Source organism: Phasianus colchicus, chromosome 1 (assembly GCF_987193195.1).
Source record: "Phasianus colchicus chromosome 1, bPhaCol1.hap1.1, whole genome shotgun sequence".
In the NCBI taxonomy this organism is placed as follows: Eukaryota; Metazoa; Chordata; class Aves; order Galliformes; family Phasianidae; genus Phasianus; species Phasianus colchicus.
In genome coordinates, this window is record NC_143436.1 from 91,605,206 (window position 1) to 91,622,449 (window position 17,244).

General features: G+C 37.0%; 1 long non-coding RNA gene across 1 annotated transcript in view; it reads right to left on the reverse strand.

The window, feature by feature from the left end:
• The window catches only part of LOC149919849 (uncharacterized), a 124,230-nt gene that overhangs the window by 27,788 nt on the left and 79,198 nt on the right, over positions 1-17,244 (reverse strand). The window lies entirely within an intron of this gene.

Genomic DNA, 17,244 nt, shown 5'->3' on the forward strand with positions numbered 1-17,244 from the left:
TGTTTTGCTAACTGAAAACAAATACACAGATTAATGCAGAATAGAAAGACAATATCAAATGTGTCAGATACTGGAGACTTGAATCATAAAGGGAGTGTTGTTTGTATGTTTTTTTTTTTCTCTTTGAAACTAGCTACTATGTTATTTATGAAAGTTGAATTTTTTTTGCATATCAGCTGAATGGAAGACTGTATGCAGACTGATGATATTTTCTTTTTTTTTTATATATATATATTCCCACTGGTAACATCATTGTGCTTGCACTGTTCTTTTTTTCTTCTGAAATAACCAGAATTATTTTGCTGCTTGTAGAAATTTAAATGAAAAATACTGCTTCTGAAATTATCCATCTTATAAATGTAAAGCAGGTCTGAAAATTTGCTAGGAGAGTGGCTAGTATGAGTATCATCTTGTGTGGGAGGCATGTTGCCCAATTGCTTTCTTTTTGTCTGTCAAAAATACCTTAGCAGTCTGCTCAGTGATGCCAAACATAAAGCACAAAGAAATTCAGGCCCACTTGGAGACCACCTCTAGACTGAGAAGAAACATATGCTCCAGAAGTGGCGTTCTTTTTCATTTGTTCAGCCTGGCATAATCCTCACATTCCCAGACTGACTCTTGTCAGGATTTAAAAATGTATATGGGGGCAGCTGGAGTAGTTTCCGTTCCACTTTATTTAAGCTCTACCTTTTAGCCTGCCACAGACTTGGCAGACAAATGCCAACCTTCTTCAACTCCAATAGAAATGACTGAATCAAAACACTGATATTGATTTTAGGATGATTTAGTACCCTTGTGTTGGGATGAGGTCTATGAATTCTTTTATTCATGTCTCTACAGTAACAATTTAAATTGGCAAGGATACACAGTTCGTCAGACTTCATCTCCAATTCATATTAATAGAATAGCCCTTCTTTTCATTAGCTTTATAGCTGTAAATGAATGATACAGTATGGGCTATGTGCTTTGTTGATGACATCAGACCCTCCAATCCTGTATTAATGGCAAACCTTTTTTTCTCTACTCTTGAGACTTTCTTGACTTGTTTGCTTTGAAGCATTTAACGTACCTTGGCATCAGGTTTCTTTATCAGTAGTGTAATTGTATTTCAGGGGAACAAATTTGCACAGATCTATGGCAATAGACCATTGCCTGTAGGAATAGGAACTGGCAACAACCAGACAGACAGACAGATCCTGAGACTGTGCAAGAGAACTGCTGGTCCAAATCAGACTTACTACAGATTATCTGTACTTAATGCTTCATATTTCTTTTTTACTTCACTGGAAGTTTACATGTGCAAAGAAGGCAGGACAGGGATGCACTCATTAGAATATTAATGTATGTATGGCAGCATTTCAGTTTAACTAAAGGGAATGCTGCAAGACAATTACCAATATAATATCCACATAGTAGCAACATTCAGAAATGATATTGCTATCTACGATTGTGTTGGACTTAATGGAACAGATTTGTTTTTGTGAGGAAATGTAGCCTCAGGTTCCTGTCAGGTCGGAATGCAAGCAACAAGACAAATGTAAAGCCAAATTTCATTTCCATTTGATTGTATTTGTGTTTGTGGACTCTAAGTACATTTAAGAGCACATGAATAGAGTTGTAAATCCATCAGCTAGTGAACCCAGAACTAAATAATATTAAGCAACTGAAAAATATGATAACAAAATTGAACACTGAAACAGATTTTGAGAATGCTGTGATTTTTATAATAACATTCACCTACCATAGATGCCTAGAGCATGTGTAGATTTAACTTTACTAGTAGAGACAAATATCCAATATGTGTGGAGTCAAAGGGTTATCTTTCTTAGAGAACTCTTGTATGCCACATCTTCTGACCTAACTGCAAACCTTAAGGTAGTAAACATATTTCTTCACTTCTTAGTTTCTGCAAAAAATACCTAATTTAGGCTGTTTTTCTTTATTCCATTTTCCCCTACTTTCTAATATTCAAGATTGAGAAGAACTTGGTCTTTTATATGTTCAGAAATTAATTCCTCCAGTCAGTGCTTCTTGTTTTGGAGAATGGAGGTACTAAGTAGGACTATTTTGAATTTATGCTGTTGAAAGCCTGACTCTTTTTATTTCTGTGGTTAGCCTTGGTGTTATAGTCCTACACATACACCATGCTGTCTGTTCAAAAAGAGTTCAAACAAAATTACAATAAAAACATGCAGATGATGACCTTGTCTTCAGATAGACGGCCTAAATACATGTGGTTTCTAGCATTAGCCTTTGGAATTTATACGCAGCAAGAAAAACTCAATTTGAGGAAATGAAAGTCATGTGCACAAACACAGGTTGGAGTTTATGACACAGAGAATCAACACAGAGCCTTCCAGTTTCTAAGAATTAATTAGATTCCCTGTGTCAAATTTCTATATCATTTCTGATAATAATGAATCCCCACAAAACATAGTGTAAACATATGCAATGACAGTTTAAAAAAAAAAAAAAATTCAAATTGTAATCCTTCTTTATATATCAGGAATAATGTTCAAGAGGAAAAAACAATCAATTACCTAACAATCCCTTACACTTTTTCACTATCTGTGCCTTGAATTCTTCACGTGGTATCTCTTGAATTGCCATTTAAAAAAATGAGAGTTTTTGGTTTTACAGTTACTGAATGAAATGGCCAGCCAGAACTAGTCAGTGGAAGAGAATTTTTTTTTTAGAAAATAAAAAGAAGACATATTTTAGTTTTTCCCTCAAGTAAAAGACTGAGATCTTACTCAACCCTGGTTGAGGATTTGTAATGATGAGCAGATTACATGTGACTTATTTATTTCACATACTTTTATGGTTAATGGATGGGAACTGCTGAGTCACGGCCTGAACCTCTGATTAATCACCTGAGGCGAGCAATGAGTCAGCCTTGGGAGCACAGATGAAAGCAATTCACCTGTGCTGCAGGAAGGGGTGGAGCCTGGCTCCACCTCTCCTAGACCCATTTAAGAGCTGACTACCAGTGGGGAAGGATCTCTCTCTTTTTGGAAGATACACTCCACTGGAGTTTCCTGAGTGAGCCTACAATATGGGTGAGCATCCTATTTATTCTCTTTGCCTCACTGTGCCTAACTCTCTTGCTTACTTCATCATTATAACATCTTAATATTATTTGATTATATAATTTTCATTGTTTATACAGTTAAGCATACACATTAAAAGCAAAGTACTAGGGCTCCTCCAAAGCAGTTGGCCCAGAACATTGGAGGTTGGTGATGTGGTAGTAGAGGTTGAAACTTCTTGAACTTCTAGCCAGTATTCTGTTACACGTTGGTGCTATGTGACAGACAGAAGCAGAGAGGCAGTCTGATAGAATGGCATCTGACATGGAAGAACCTATGAAGCAAAGGTGTTTTAAGGAACATAACGTGTGTAGAGTTTTGTGTTTGTCTGTAAAATCTGACTACACCAGTAGTAACACTAAAAACAGAGCAAGCAAAGGTTATGCTCATTGATTTACAGGTGTTCATAGTGTTATGAGCTGTTGCAAGAGGAACACACCTAAACGTTTACCAGACATGGCAGAGAGGGAAATGACATTCACAAGTAAGCTGGAAAAGGTACTTGCTCGTGCTATGTTTTTGGTGGATATCATCTAGAAATTGATCAGTCCTCTTGATGAGCAGTGGTCCATGTTCAGTGACTGCTACAAGGGAGGGAGAGCATAACTTTGTTTTCATCCCGTCTCTGCTAGATGATTGTATCCCTGTGGAAGAAAAAGCCAACAGCCACACTGCTATCTTGTGTAAGGATGAGCTTTCCATATGCTTCCTCCCTGCAAGACCCACTCCGGCTAAATTTCAGTTTAAGAAAGACTATTGTATTTCTTTAAATACTGAATCTTTAAAAACATTTTAATAACAGCGAAAAGTAATATGGCATGCTACCAGCAAAAATATATTAATCAATTTAATAATAATAAAAAGTCATTCAATTGATGGAGAATACCGGTTTGGAAAATTGAAAGGGTGTACATTCTCCAGCTCCACTTTCATTCTGAATGCTAGCAGTGAGTCATGTTAATATCGGACTACTCCAGAGAAGTTACTGTGCTGGCTTATAAAAGCAATTACTGGGTACAATCCTTCTAATCACACAAAAAGTCTTGAGGCCAGTTTGTACTATAACAAGTATAACTCAACAGGATTGGATTTTTGGGGGTTGTTGGTTGAAAAGAAAAAAATAAGTGAAAACCTATTACTTTAGGTAGAAACGGAATGACAATGGAAAGAGAGAACTTTATGACATAAACAAAATACATCGTTTTATTTTCAGTTTAGACCAAAAACTTTCCATTTCTCCAAAATAAATTTGCTTTTTTTGTTCTGTTTTTCCTATTAAGATCAGTTTCCAAATGGGAAAGGACACTTCAAAATGTTTTTAATATGCTTCCCCTCCTCAAAGTAAAAGGAAATATTTTAGCATATTTAAGAGTTTCCCACCCATATTTTTTAACTGATGTTACTTCCTGAATCCACCTTGAGTTTCCTGAAAGTTTTGGCTAGAGCACAGTTCAATTTTCCACTGACTTCTCTAGTCTTTTCAAAAATGTGCCCAACTTTGATCAGGTTTTCCCTCATAAGGAATAGATATGTCCATCTGACAACAGCTAATACAGAAAATGAGAGGTGTGTTACTGCAAGAAGTTGCATGAAATTCTTAGGCAATTAGGGTGCTTAGGAGGGAAAAGGGTGTTGAGCTCAGGCTTGGCCTCTAGTTTTATGTCCCTATGATTTATGAAATTATTTGGAAATGAAATCTTGACAGGGTGTATCACAGGTAGTAATACCTTCTATGATATGGTGGAGAGAGCATACATTATCACGAATACTGAATCGTTCACGTGGATAATATGCAGAGAGAGTCTTGAAGTCTGCTTCCCTGTCCTAGAGCCCTGTGGGCTTTAAACATCTTTGAATCAAGATTTTCCAGAGTGACTTGCAAAGCTAAGTCCTATCTGCAACACTTACAGAGATTTAATATCTTTCTTCAGATAATCTGTTTCACCTCATGTTTTACTTCTTGAATTCAGCTGTCAAAATTGCACTAATTTTTTTGCAATTTAAAAAAATACCAGTAAACATTTAATATAATAAAAATCCTCAGATATTAGAAAACCGTGAAGAAGTGAGAAGAAAAACTGGATAACTGTCATGGTTATAATGCTTGTTATTATCAACACTTTCACAACACTATGTTGATTTCAAATGGTGCTTTAACATAAAAATATGTATTAAAACCCACATTACTTGTGAAGATTCTTTCTTGTAGAGCAAGAATATGATTATTTCATTTAGGCCCAAAGGGTGTGCTTTTTGTAAACAGGCTCCACATTGAGGACTCTAGTTTTAACAGTGAAGAACCATGATAAGTTAATTGTGCCTGAAAATCCTGCTATGAGATAACATCTTGAATAATGAATTGTTTATGCAGGCAGAAGGAGGCAATTGCATCTGAAGGGGTATTGATCTTTCAGTTGTGTTAAGGATGCAGTGCTCTTAATTGGGCAATTTGTTTTTTTGTTTTGTCTTGGTTTCACTCTTTTATATTTTTAGCAAGAAAGGTTACCATTTATTGAAGTTCTTACAACAGTAATGAGATTGTCATTTAACCTAATTCTGTTTGTTCTACTGGTAGAAATGTTTTAATACTGCCATATTGATTTTGTTTAAAATAAAATGCTGCTTGTAACATCTCTGGCAGCTGCAAGAGTAGAAGCTCATTTTCAGCATGAAAAAAAAAAATACTTAAACTTGCTATTTTTCAGATACAAAGCAGTAGAACAAAAACATGAGAGGGATGAGAGTTTTTCTTTATTTTAAGAGTGAATTATACCAGAGGAAAGATTGTGGTTGAAATGGTGGGAGGGAAGAGGGGAAGTGTGTTTGATATCTGGGTGTTTCATGACTTTTCTTTATTTAAGTTTCCTTACTATAGATGAAGCCCAGTGGGAGGATAGCAAACTCCAGGACTCTAGACTCTAAAAACTCAGCAAAGATGATAGCTGACTGACTATTCTTTGATGACAACTGCCTCTGTAGACTCCTTGGCAAGTTCCTCCCTGGAAGCCTTCCACAGAGACTGAGAGTGCTCTCCATTGAACGGCCAGATAGCTCTCATGCTTTGTGAACTGTGAAAGCTGAACTTTATTCAGAGTACCTAAGAATGGAGTTTGTGTCTTGGGAAACTATTTCAAAAGCTTTGTCTCTTTTAACCATTAGATACATTTTGATTAAATCAAGCCAACTTTATTTGCCTGATGAAATAACTTGGTCTCTGACATATAAGATAATGTTAATGAATATTGAACTGCTATTAAAATAATATCCAGGAAGAGAATACTCTGTATGATCTAGTTAAACTTAATATTGTTTGACATTAGAGAAGAATGTGTTACAGATAAAGGATGTCACCTGAGGTTCATATAAAAGGGAAGGAAATGGGAAACTTTCAAGAAAAGAAGTCACTGACAGAACAGACTCCCTGAAAGTTTGTTGTAATGCAGTGTGCTGAGAGCACTGAGAAGGAGTTGAGTTTGTCATATTATCCAAGTGGAGTATGTGCTTTCTACTGTCAGAAACTCTCTCCTGCAGAGCCTTATTATTTCCTCAAGTATGGATACATATTCTTTTCTGACAGCCATTGTGAAAATGGTGATATAGTCCAGGCAGTACTTGAATTTCTATACAAAGTTATCCCAGACTAAATTATTCATATGGGACATATGAGCTGGAGCCCTATTGGCTTTCTCTGCTCCAGTTAAAGATGTTTATCCTAGAGAAAGGACAATATCGTCCAAACCCAAATTGTTTTGTTTTTTTTTCCAAAATGAAAGAAGAGAAATAGGTATCTCTTCTAGTCCAAGTAAATATCTTCTGGAGGGTGAAGTGAGGAGAGGAAGGAAGGTCATTATAGAAATATCTTGAGCCTAAAGTAAAGGTTGGGGTAGAATTTTGCCCTTGATTGATAGGAAAAAATTAAATTTAGTTAAGAAATTATATTCGAATTTAACTGGGCTTTGACTGAGGTGACTGAGGTCATAGGAGCTGGTATTTGAAAATATGATAGTGGTAAAGATTCTATACCCTCTAAACACTAAACTATGAAATGGCTAATCCTGTCCAGTTATCATGTGTGTGTCGACATCTGTAAAACTTTGTCAAATCTGACCAATTCCTGTTGGAGCCAACTCATTCTTGGTTCCAGCCAGGACTCAAAAATATCAGAAATCTCTCCTGTCCCTCCTTCTACTCCCTGAAAAACTGGGCTACCTGTGCTTGAGGCCAGCTCTGGTGTTGGCATTTGCCTTCCTCCAGCCATATATAATGCTGTGGCAGAAAATTGCCTTACTGACTCTATCCTGGCTTAATGCAAACATGATGAGCACTTCTGACCAACCAACCCCAAGTGCTCTCACAAAAGCTGCCCAGCTCACCTTGCTGGGTGCTAGGATGGGCCTCAGCTGGTAAGGGCTCCCTTCCCAGATGAAGCGGCTGGCTCTCACTGTGCCCTGATGTTTTAACTGTAGGTTAAGTAGTTTTATGAAAGATCTTGGCGCACTACTATAATATGTTCCTATTTGGGGAAGTTGAAACTTCTTTTAATAACCTGGTCAAGGGGAGGGCTGAAAAACAGTCTTTCTCTGTAGACAATCTCATTCTTTGTGTGTGTGTGTGTGTTCATGCATACGTGCATTAGACTACCACAAAGAAGAGAAATAATATACAGTGCTAGATAAGTATGAGTAGTACTCCAGTCTTCATTAAAGACTTGGGCAGGATGAGATAGTTAATGTGGATAACATAGTAACAAGAAGGAACAAGAAGGTGGGATATAAAGCCAGCAGGCAAAAGGAAGGGTTAGTAACTAGTCATGTGATCTGAATCAAACTGTCTATAATCCATGGATTGAAACAATGACAGAAACTTTATTTAATGAAAGCTAGGGAAAGCTTCAAATGATAGAAAGGACAAAAATTGGGATCAGCAGTTTAAAAATGGGAAAAAGAGAAGAGTTCAAGTAACAACCAATTTTCTTTCAAATCCTGGAAAAATTAAAATGGTTTTAGAAACCAGGAAGACAAAAAGGAGAAATATGTAACAATACGCAGTGGTGTATTTTTCTTGACTGATAATAACAAATCAATTTCTTGGTATAACATGGGAAAAAGAGTTGACATTTAATGAAATTTTTGAAATTGTATCTCATCTCATAGAAAAGGTAAGGGAGATCAGCCTAGCTGGTTCTCTCATAAAAGAAAATGTGAGGAAGTGTCCTTGGTCCCCTTTTTCATTCCTGCAGATAGACCTATGCCAGTTGAACAATCACATCATCCAGTACACCCTTACTTTTCCCAGGGACAGAAGAAATCATCTGTCTTTTTATATCAGCAATTAGGATTACTGGGTGTCATATTTCCCTTCAGTGTACAAGAATCAATTACTTGAATGCTATAAGCTGGTTGAAACTGAAATTGTGGTCGTCAGAAGAAATGGTAACATTTTTCCTTTTGCCATCTTATTCTCTTTTTTTCCTACTTTTTTTCTATCCTATCAATTAAAAAGGTTCAATTTAACCTGGATCACTTCCCTGATTAAGTCAGCTGCATGGCTGTAAAAATACTTGTGCCAGCATGACAGTAAAGGGTGGTAAACAGGTAAAGATAAAACTTTGCATTATGTTACAGCTAATGTGAAACTGAGTTTAGCATAACATGTTTGCTGCCTGGCTTGTCAGTTAAACACAACTAAATGACAGCATTACAAGCAACTTCCTTACTGTCATCTATTTCTCTTCCCCTCTCCCTATATCACATGCAATTAGCTTAAGCTTTCCATGCCTAATAATACATTTTCCCCATTCTGTGTTTAATCAAAATATCCTGTTTCTGCAGGTGCACATCCTTCTTTGCAACTATGGTTGTGTTCATGCTGAGGAATATTTTCTAAAAGCATGTGAATGCACTCACCGTAACTTTCTTATGTACACAGTGACTAAAAAGAATACACTAAAAAGAATCATAAACAGATGAAATAAAAAAGTGAAGTACAAATAGAGAAAGTTGAAATTTTGTGATGTTTGAAAAGTTCTTTCTGCTTTTGTTATCTCTATAAAATGATATTAAAAGTAGAAAAGCTGAGTCATAACAAAAGTCAAGTCCTGTTTTAATAGTCACAAAATGAATGGGTTAACAAAACTTCTAGATTTGTATTCAGCCTTCTGATATGCAGAAAGCTGTAATTTTTTGCTACTGAATTTCACATTTGAGCATGTGATTGATTTAGGCTCATTCAGTGGGTTTTGGGTTTTTTTTTTAATTTGTTTGAGAAAAGTGTACCACATTTAGTTTTTTTCTTTGTTTAGGTTTTTTTTTTGCCTTAGTTGTGACAAAATAATGCTGTCAATCAATTGAAATCAATTGTTTTCACAATACTTGTAGAAATTGTTCTCTCTTGGAAGGCACAAATGGGTTTTCAGTCAGCCTTCTTATATCCAACTCCTACTGAAAGCAGGCACTGGCAGCTGGAAAGTCAGGACAAATGTAGAAAAACATACACAAAAGTATTATTTTATTTGAGGTAACAGTACGGGTCAAGAAGACACAGAAAGAAGAATGTTAAATGATTAAAGATGTCTGATGAGAGTAGCTAAGACAAAACCCCTCAGAAAGAAATATATTTTTTTTTTGCTCGAGACTTCTTATAGTGCTTATGCCAATGTAGGTTCAGCACTGCTTTGTGGATTTATTAGAATGAATGTGAGGTACTGTGGGAATGCAGTTTTTAGTACCAGAAATCCATGTCAGAGTTATAGACAACAACAATACCCAAACAAAGGAAAAGCTTTACTTTTCCTTTCCATTTTGATGTTGCAAAGGAAAAATAAGTAATCTAGCTTTCATATGAGGGAAATACTGGTTTTTTAACTCATAGTTTTGGGAAAAAAAAGGTTTTCTGGAAGTACCAGCAAAAGAAGTAGCATGGTGTCTTTGTCTCTCAGGTAGCATTTTTTTTTTATTTTCCCCATTTAAGTCATCCTGTAAGCAGATATTATTTAACTGAGTATACACAAATGAAACATTTCATTCCAAGCTGAGTAAAGTTTTTGTCTCAAGGTTCTATATACTTTTTAAAAAGCAAAAACATTGCATGGTTAGCTTTTGAATCATTGAGGTTAAATACAAATAAGCAAGAAAGCCACATCAAAGAAATGTTTATAGCCTAAATAAAAGAGTATGGGCAACAAAATGGAAAAACTTTAATTACTAGTGCCACATATAGTCTACTAACAGAAATGCAACGTTGTCAACATGACTGATGGACATCTGTTAGTACAGTATGTACTTCTATATTTATATGAACAAAAGTGCATTTGGCATCACAAGAGCTGGACAGGTTGCAACATTCTAAAGTGATAGGAAAACTCTAAAAGAAAAGGAGAAATAAGAGATTAAAAGAAAAAGGGGGCTGACATCGCTTCCTTGTGGATAACAAAATACTCTGCTGTAACTGAAGTCTTTTAAGAAACTGTTTAATTTTGGCTAAAATTTTAAGAGTCATTGTAATCTCATTATTGTGAGATAGAGGTAAGAGCAGGGATTGTCACTACTGGAGGTGTCAGTTTGTTTCAGAAGTGTGTACAAATATTTCTAAATTGAGAGGATCTGGTAATCCTGGATATGATAGTTTCACCAAATAATCCCTAAATTAATTTGAGTTAGTCTTACTTTATACTTGGCTTCAGAAACAATCTGTATTCCACAAGAGGGTTAGTCATTTCAGGTAACTTTGATAAATTTTAATAGAAAGATAACCAGGAAAAAATCTGTGAAAGATAAATCAGGGGAAAATAGAAAACACTGGGAAGCACTTTTAATATTTATTATTAGACTGCAGTGCATTTCAGAGTCTAGGTTGCCTAGCTTATAGAGATGGTTTACATATAGCAACAAGTACCTCCCCATGTGGGGCTGTCAGGTTGGTAAGACACAGAGCAGTAAATCAGCAGAACTGCACCATATATGTAGAAAAGCTGAAGAAGAGACAGGATGGGGTCAATGTGGTGTCTTGACCATATTGCTTTAGTGATGCCAGAAGAGTCATTTTCTCTCGGGCCCCCCTTGTCATTGGTCAAATCTGAAGATCTGACCTCTTTTAGAACACATCATTTCAGAAACATAGGGAATCTCACAATTCATTTCATGCTATTAACAGGTTCTCTTAAAATGACAGATCTGATTCTCAAGAAATTCAAGAAATTAATTCCTAGAGCAGCATTACTCAAAATGAAACTAAGTTGTAAAAGATTCCCCTGAGGATTAGGGTATCCAGACTATCAGGAATTCCAGACTATACTCTTTTAAGGGCATATATTTCTTTTAAAAGGTAAAGGCAGGAAATAAATATTTGATCTTATCTAGAAGAGGTCCAATACACTTAAAATAAGAGTAAACACTAGTGTATTTGTCCATATCTGATGATGTGGAGAGCATGTATTCCAGCATGGTCCTTATATGATGCATTAACAACTAGCAGTGCCCTGAGAGGACTAGCAGAACAGTTTCCTTCCTTAGGCCTCCACTCAGGGCCATCTCAAGCCCCAGGGCCATCAAACACTGTCCCAGCAGGGCTTTAGAAGGGCTGATCTCCAGCTCTCATACCCCTGCCCTGCCACAGTCCTTGCCAAGCTGGGGGTACCTCCAAGCCCATGTCCCACCAGGGCCTCACTCAGCCCACAGAGCTCCATGGTGACCCTTCCAGAAGGCAGAACTGAACAACATCATGGAGATATTTGATTCCATGCTGGTGTTTTGGTTTATTCCCGGTCACAGTACTCACAAAGACAGTTGCTGAAAAAAATTACGAGTCAGCAGTTGAGTATTCAGGTTGCTACCAACTGCTGATGGAATGCCAAAAGTTTATCTCTCTGGCAAACAAAAACAGATTTTTTTTTCTGCTGAAGCTGGTGATGGTATTTAAGGGAAGAATGAAAAAGATCCCCCAGAAAGATCTCACCTCAGGATATCTGATGTCCAGATATATGCACAACCTTGTCCAGATGACCTTACTTTCAGCAGGACATTGAATTAAACAACCTCCAGAGTTTCTTTACAGTAATTTGCAATTCTGTGAAATACCATAGGCACAACTATGTTTGAGATTTTCTCCCATTACTAATCCTGCTGTATCTTTTTCATGTATAAATCAAAGCTTCATACACAGAAAGAACCAGTCTGATATCTTTCAGTGCTGCAGTCACAAGTGGAAAACAAGCAACTAACACAGAATCAAACCCATTTATGGTGATATATTTATGACACTTCAGTTTTTTTCAGTATTTAAGCACAAATATGTTAAGGAATGGTTGTTGTTTCAAGCACAGCTTGAAACTTCATAAGGTAAAAATAATTTTTCATTATTAGGTTAAAAAAAACAGCACTTTTTTTTATCTGCTTCAGTAGTAAAGTTCTCTCACAGTCTTCCACTGCAGAGGCAAGAATACTCTCTTGTATGTTAAAGATGCTACACAGTTTGATGTCCTGAATTCTTGCACAGTCCAGTGGAAACAGCAAGACTCACTTAAAATGCACAAAAGTACATCCATAAATGCTTTCAATTATGATTTCAAAAATAGTGGATTTGAATGTCTGCATGCTTTTTCCTCTCCTTTTCTTCCTCTTTTCTTTCTCCAATTCTCTTTCCAAGCCAATTATTATTTGTTCTTGTTCAAAAATAAATAAATAAGGATTTCCTGATTGAAAAATAAAGAAAGGAATCATGGAATAAAGGGCAACAGAAGTTAAACACCTCAACCAACCTATACAGGATGAATTTTAAAATTCAATTTGATCTCAAAAAATTACTGTTCCCATTCTAGAAGTAAACACACTGCACTGTGCAATTCTGTCCACTCCAGTAGTGCCCCTGCCCTGCTAGGGGCTTCTGACCCTTTTCATTATGAATCAAAATTCTGCCTACATTTGCTGAAATTCCATAAAAAAAACTGCACTTCAGTTGAAGAATGGGAACAAGAGAAAAGCAAAGTTATCAAAATAAAAAAATCCTAGAGGCTACATGAACTGGCATGTTTTCCCATTATTACATCTTAAGACACATTCAGTAAAAACTTTAGGTGAAATTTTAAAGTATAGCTTAACTGAGAGAACTTGCAGCTCTTACCTCACACTATTCATCCAAGACTGACTACAAAGACAAATCATACCTTCACAGAGCTCAGAGTTCTAGACTTCTAAATCAGCTTATCCTTTTTCATAAGGGTCTACCCACCCTCCCAAACACACACTTTCTTGATGGCTTTTCTAGATCACTAGTTTCCTCTTTCCATCTGGTTCTTCCACTTAATTGTCTTTTGTATGCAAGCAGTATCAAGACTTTCTCTTCATCTCTGTTGATTGCTAAAACTCCCCTCTGGATAAAGAACAATTCCCAGCAGCCAAACCCAGGCTCTAACAGACAAGGTGGGGTTTCCTTGTGAAGAAGGAAAGCTCAGTAATCAAACAAATGCAGCACTTACAAAATACCCTTTTATACAGGAGGGAAAGGAGGCCTTGCACAAATAGATATCTATTGAGCATAGGACGCAATGCCATGCCACATCCTTTGTTGGCTTTAATAAGCCCCCACATTTTCATATGGCTTCCCTGTAGAGAGATCCTCTGAATGACAGGGGGATGGAAATGCTGGATGAATTTTCCTCAGGTTTGTAATTCCCGCCACCTATTCCCAAAAGCCATGTGATACTCTCCCTTTTCAAAGAAGGCAGCAAACTCTTTGGCAGGGTCTGTTGTGATAGGACAAGGGAAAATGGTTTCAGACTAGAAGAGGGGAGATTTAGATTGGTTATAAGAAAAGAGTTTTTCTATGATAATAGTCCTGAAGCACTGTAACAGGTTGCCCAGAGAGGTGGTAGATACCCCATCCCTGGATACATCCAAGTTCAGGCTTTATGGGGCTCTGAGCAACCTGATTGAGCTTTAAGTGTCCCTGTGCATTGCAGGGGAGTTGAGCCAGATGGAGATTAAGGGTCCTTTCACACTCAAACAATTCCATGATTCTAAATATAAACCGCAGCATCTCAAAACTTTATTTAGAGGAAGTATTATAAGGAAAGCCTTATCCTTAAATAAGAACTGAAATTACTAAAAGCTTTAAAAATATAGAATAAATACTAGCAGCAAAAGTTAATAACGACAACGTAATTATTATTAGTAAGTGTAATCTAATTGGGTTGTTTAATCTCTAGAACATTGGGACATGAACTTCTTTATCAATAAAAGTTTCCTCTCTTACAGGTGACTCAGGTAAGACTGATGCTCTTGTAGCAAAGTAGTGCTAAGCACCAGCAATCAGCTGATGGTGGCAACATGAGGCCAACAAGACCGATCAGGACACTGTCGACCTGCTTCACACATCAAGCAGAGCCCAGGAAAAGTCATTGTGCAGCCAAAGGGCAGCTCCTCAGAAGTGCAAGGTTGCAGCTAGGCCATGTTTCTGCCCAGGGATGTTTTGCCTCCACCCACTCCTTACATTTTCATCTTACCTTTGGCAGATAAGGTTTAGTCACTTCGCTGCCAGGCACACAAAGCAGTGATGCTTTGTAACACATTGCTGTCATATCAAATGCAATGCTTTGCTTTCCCTTTAAAATTATAGATGCTTGGCTTTATAACCCTCAAAATAAAAACAGTGTTTAAAGTTTGTCGGGAAAGAAAAAATCATGAACCACACACATACAATCCAGACAGAGTAACAATTTAAGCTTTAAATTTGTGCATTTAGGAAATGTGTAAACAAGTTTTGATAATAAGCATAAGAACAAAGCCAACAGGTTGAGCCTTTCTTAACAGGAACATCCCTTTGCACAACATTTATGTATCCCTTATGGATTACACTGACTATATTGTGCAATTTTTCCATGAGTCCAGACTTCCTAACTGCTCAGTAGAGCATCCTTTTTAGCTACATACGTAGCACTAAAACTCATCCACACATTGCTCTTCATTACTAGAAGAGTCAACCACTCCAACACTTCCTGAATTTTAATTTCTGCTTCACACAGCTGAACTATGAACACGTTTATTTTCTCCTGTTGCCAAAACTGTCAAAAATAAATTTTTAAATCATAATCTAGCAGCAGTACACGACAAGTCCCATTGATTCACTGTGATTCCAAGTGCTTAAAATTAAGCATCTACTAAAGCATACACTGCCTTTGTTGGACTTCAATACCAATTTAAGTTTTGCATGATCATAATTCTCTGTGCTCAGGATTTCCTATCTGTTTTATTCCCTGCAATCAGAGATGCTAAGGCACTATACAGCGTTAGACCCACAAACTTATGTAGGCCTTAGTTTATAGAGATGTGAGCCTTAAAAGCCACATACCAAATCCTGAAGTTTTAAATACTCCATCCCATTAGAAGGTATAGATTCCACCCACCAAAGTTGTTCTTTGCTGGGTTGGAGATGCATCTGTAAACAGGAGATCTAGTTTTGATACAGGAGCTCAGGTAGTAACTATGGACAAATAACATGATTACCTAGACATTTCTCTATAATGGCAATAGAGTCAATTTTCACTTGGAAATAAGATATTCACAAAAATATCTCTGTTACCAAAGAGACATATGTCCATCAGTCTGGACATATGTACATCACACAGGTCTTTGATGCACTAACTAAAAATAAATGCAGTTATGCACAAGAGATTTTGACTCATATACAAAACTGTCCTTGTCAGGTAGTGTCAGGTATATTGCTGTCCTTTCTGCAAGGAAATACAATGTTTGTATGATGCACACCATGCATCCACTTTTGGCTAGAAATTTCAGCAATGCTCTATGGAGGCTTCTATTAGTTCTTACCTACAGGGATGCCCCTGCTAAAAACTCATGTACTAAAAGCACGCTTTGACAAAGATGTCTTTATTCTTTGACCTACTTATTCCTACTTGCTTACACCCTCTCTTCTTCTCTACTATGGTTTCCTGCTGCTTAGGCCTTGCTCCCTTGTTCTTGACAAATGTGGGAAGGAATCTCCTCCCTGGAGCAAGGCAGGCCACCAGAAGAAGCAGGTGGCAGTTGTGAGCAGAGGATGAGAGAAACCCTAAAGAGAAAGCTGTTTGGGAAGTAACGAATACAAGCACTAATTTATATTTTAATGATTAAAGAGAGATTAAAGCCAACCGCATCATGATTTTAACTCTGCAGCTGGTGGATTTCTTTGTCTTCTGGTCAATGAAGCTGAATTAGGGGACTGAGGGAACTTTAAAAGTGTTAAAAGATGTTATAATAATAATAATAAGGGGAGTTCTATAATTATAGAGAGATTATTGCATATAATATATAAGTGGCTTGCTCTTAAAGAGCCTCATCAAACTGATTTCCACTGCAACTCATTGATGCCACAGATGAGGACTTCAGGTGGGAGGATAAGCCATGGGAATGGATGCACACTTAAGAAACAAAGTCCTCGTTTTCATGCAAATGATCTTGTGCAGTTTAGAAGAAGGGGAGAAAAACTGTCTTTTTAGAGCATTGTGACAGCAATACAGAGTGGCAAGGAGGAGGAAACTCCTCTGGTGCAGTGATGAACTGTTTCAAATGAACATTTAATAAAGTTGTTCAGAAGACAGCAGCTGTAACCCTTCTGCAATCCTAGCATATTTTACTATGATTGCACAAAATAAAAAAGTCAATGTCTGCACGGTATAGCTAGAATGACAGTCAGCCACTGGAAGATTTTGATGTTACTGTCTTTTCATTCTTCTCTTTTAGACTGCAAGAACAAAGTATATTCTCATGGTACGGTTCATAAAGACTTGTCTCTACTCAAGGGGAATCATTAGTTGAACTCACTGTAATACTAGGTGTTGTTGTTTAAGTTTTATGTAAGAACGTGAAAGAAGTTCTCACCTGAATAGCCCTCTTGCTCAGCTTTGGATGCTCTCCACCACTGAAACTCATCTTGGCTTGTCATCCTCCTCCATACTACCTTGGTGAAACCACTCTGCCTGGCAAAGACAAAGGCAGGTACAGCCTTCACTCCTTTTTCAAACGGCTGCATGGACTTTATAGCCAATGTATAAAAGCTTACATAGTTGTAGAAAAAAAATCCTTTTGCATTCTGAACAAGGGATTAAATATCCTGACTTCCCTCCCCACTTTTTAGAGTATGCTAGCATTGTGCTTTGCTTGGA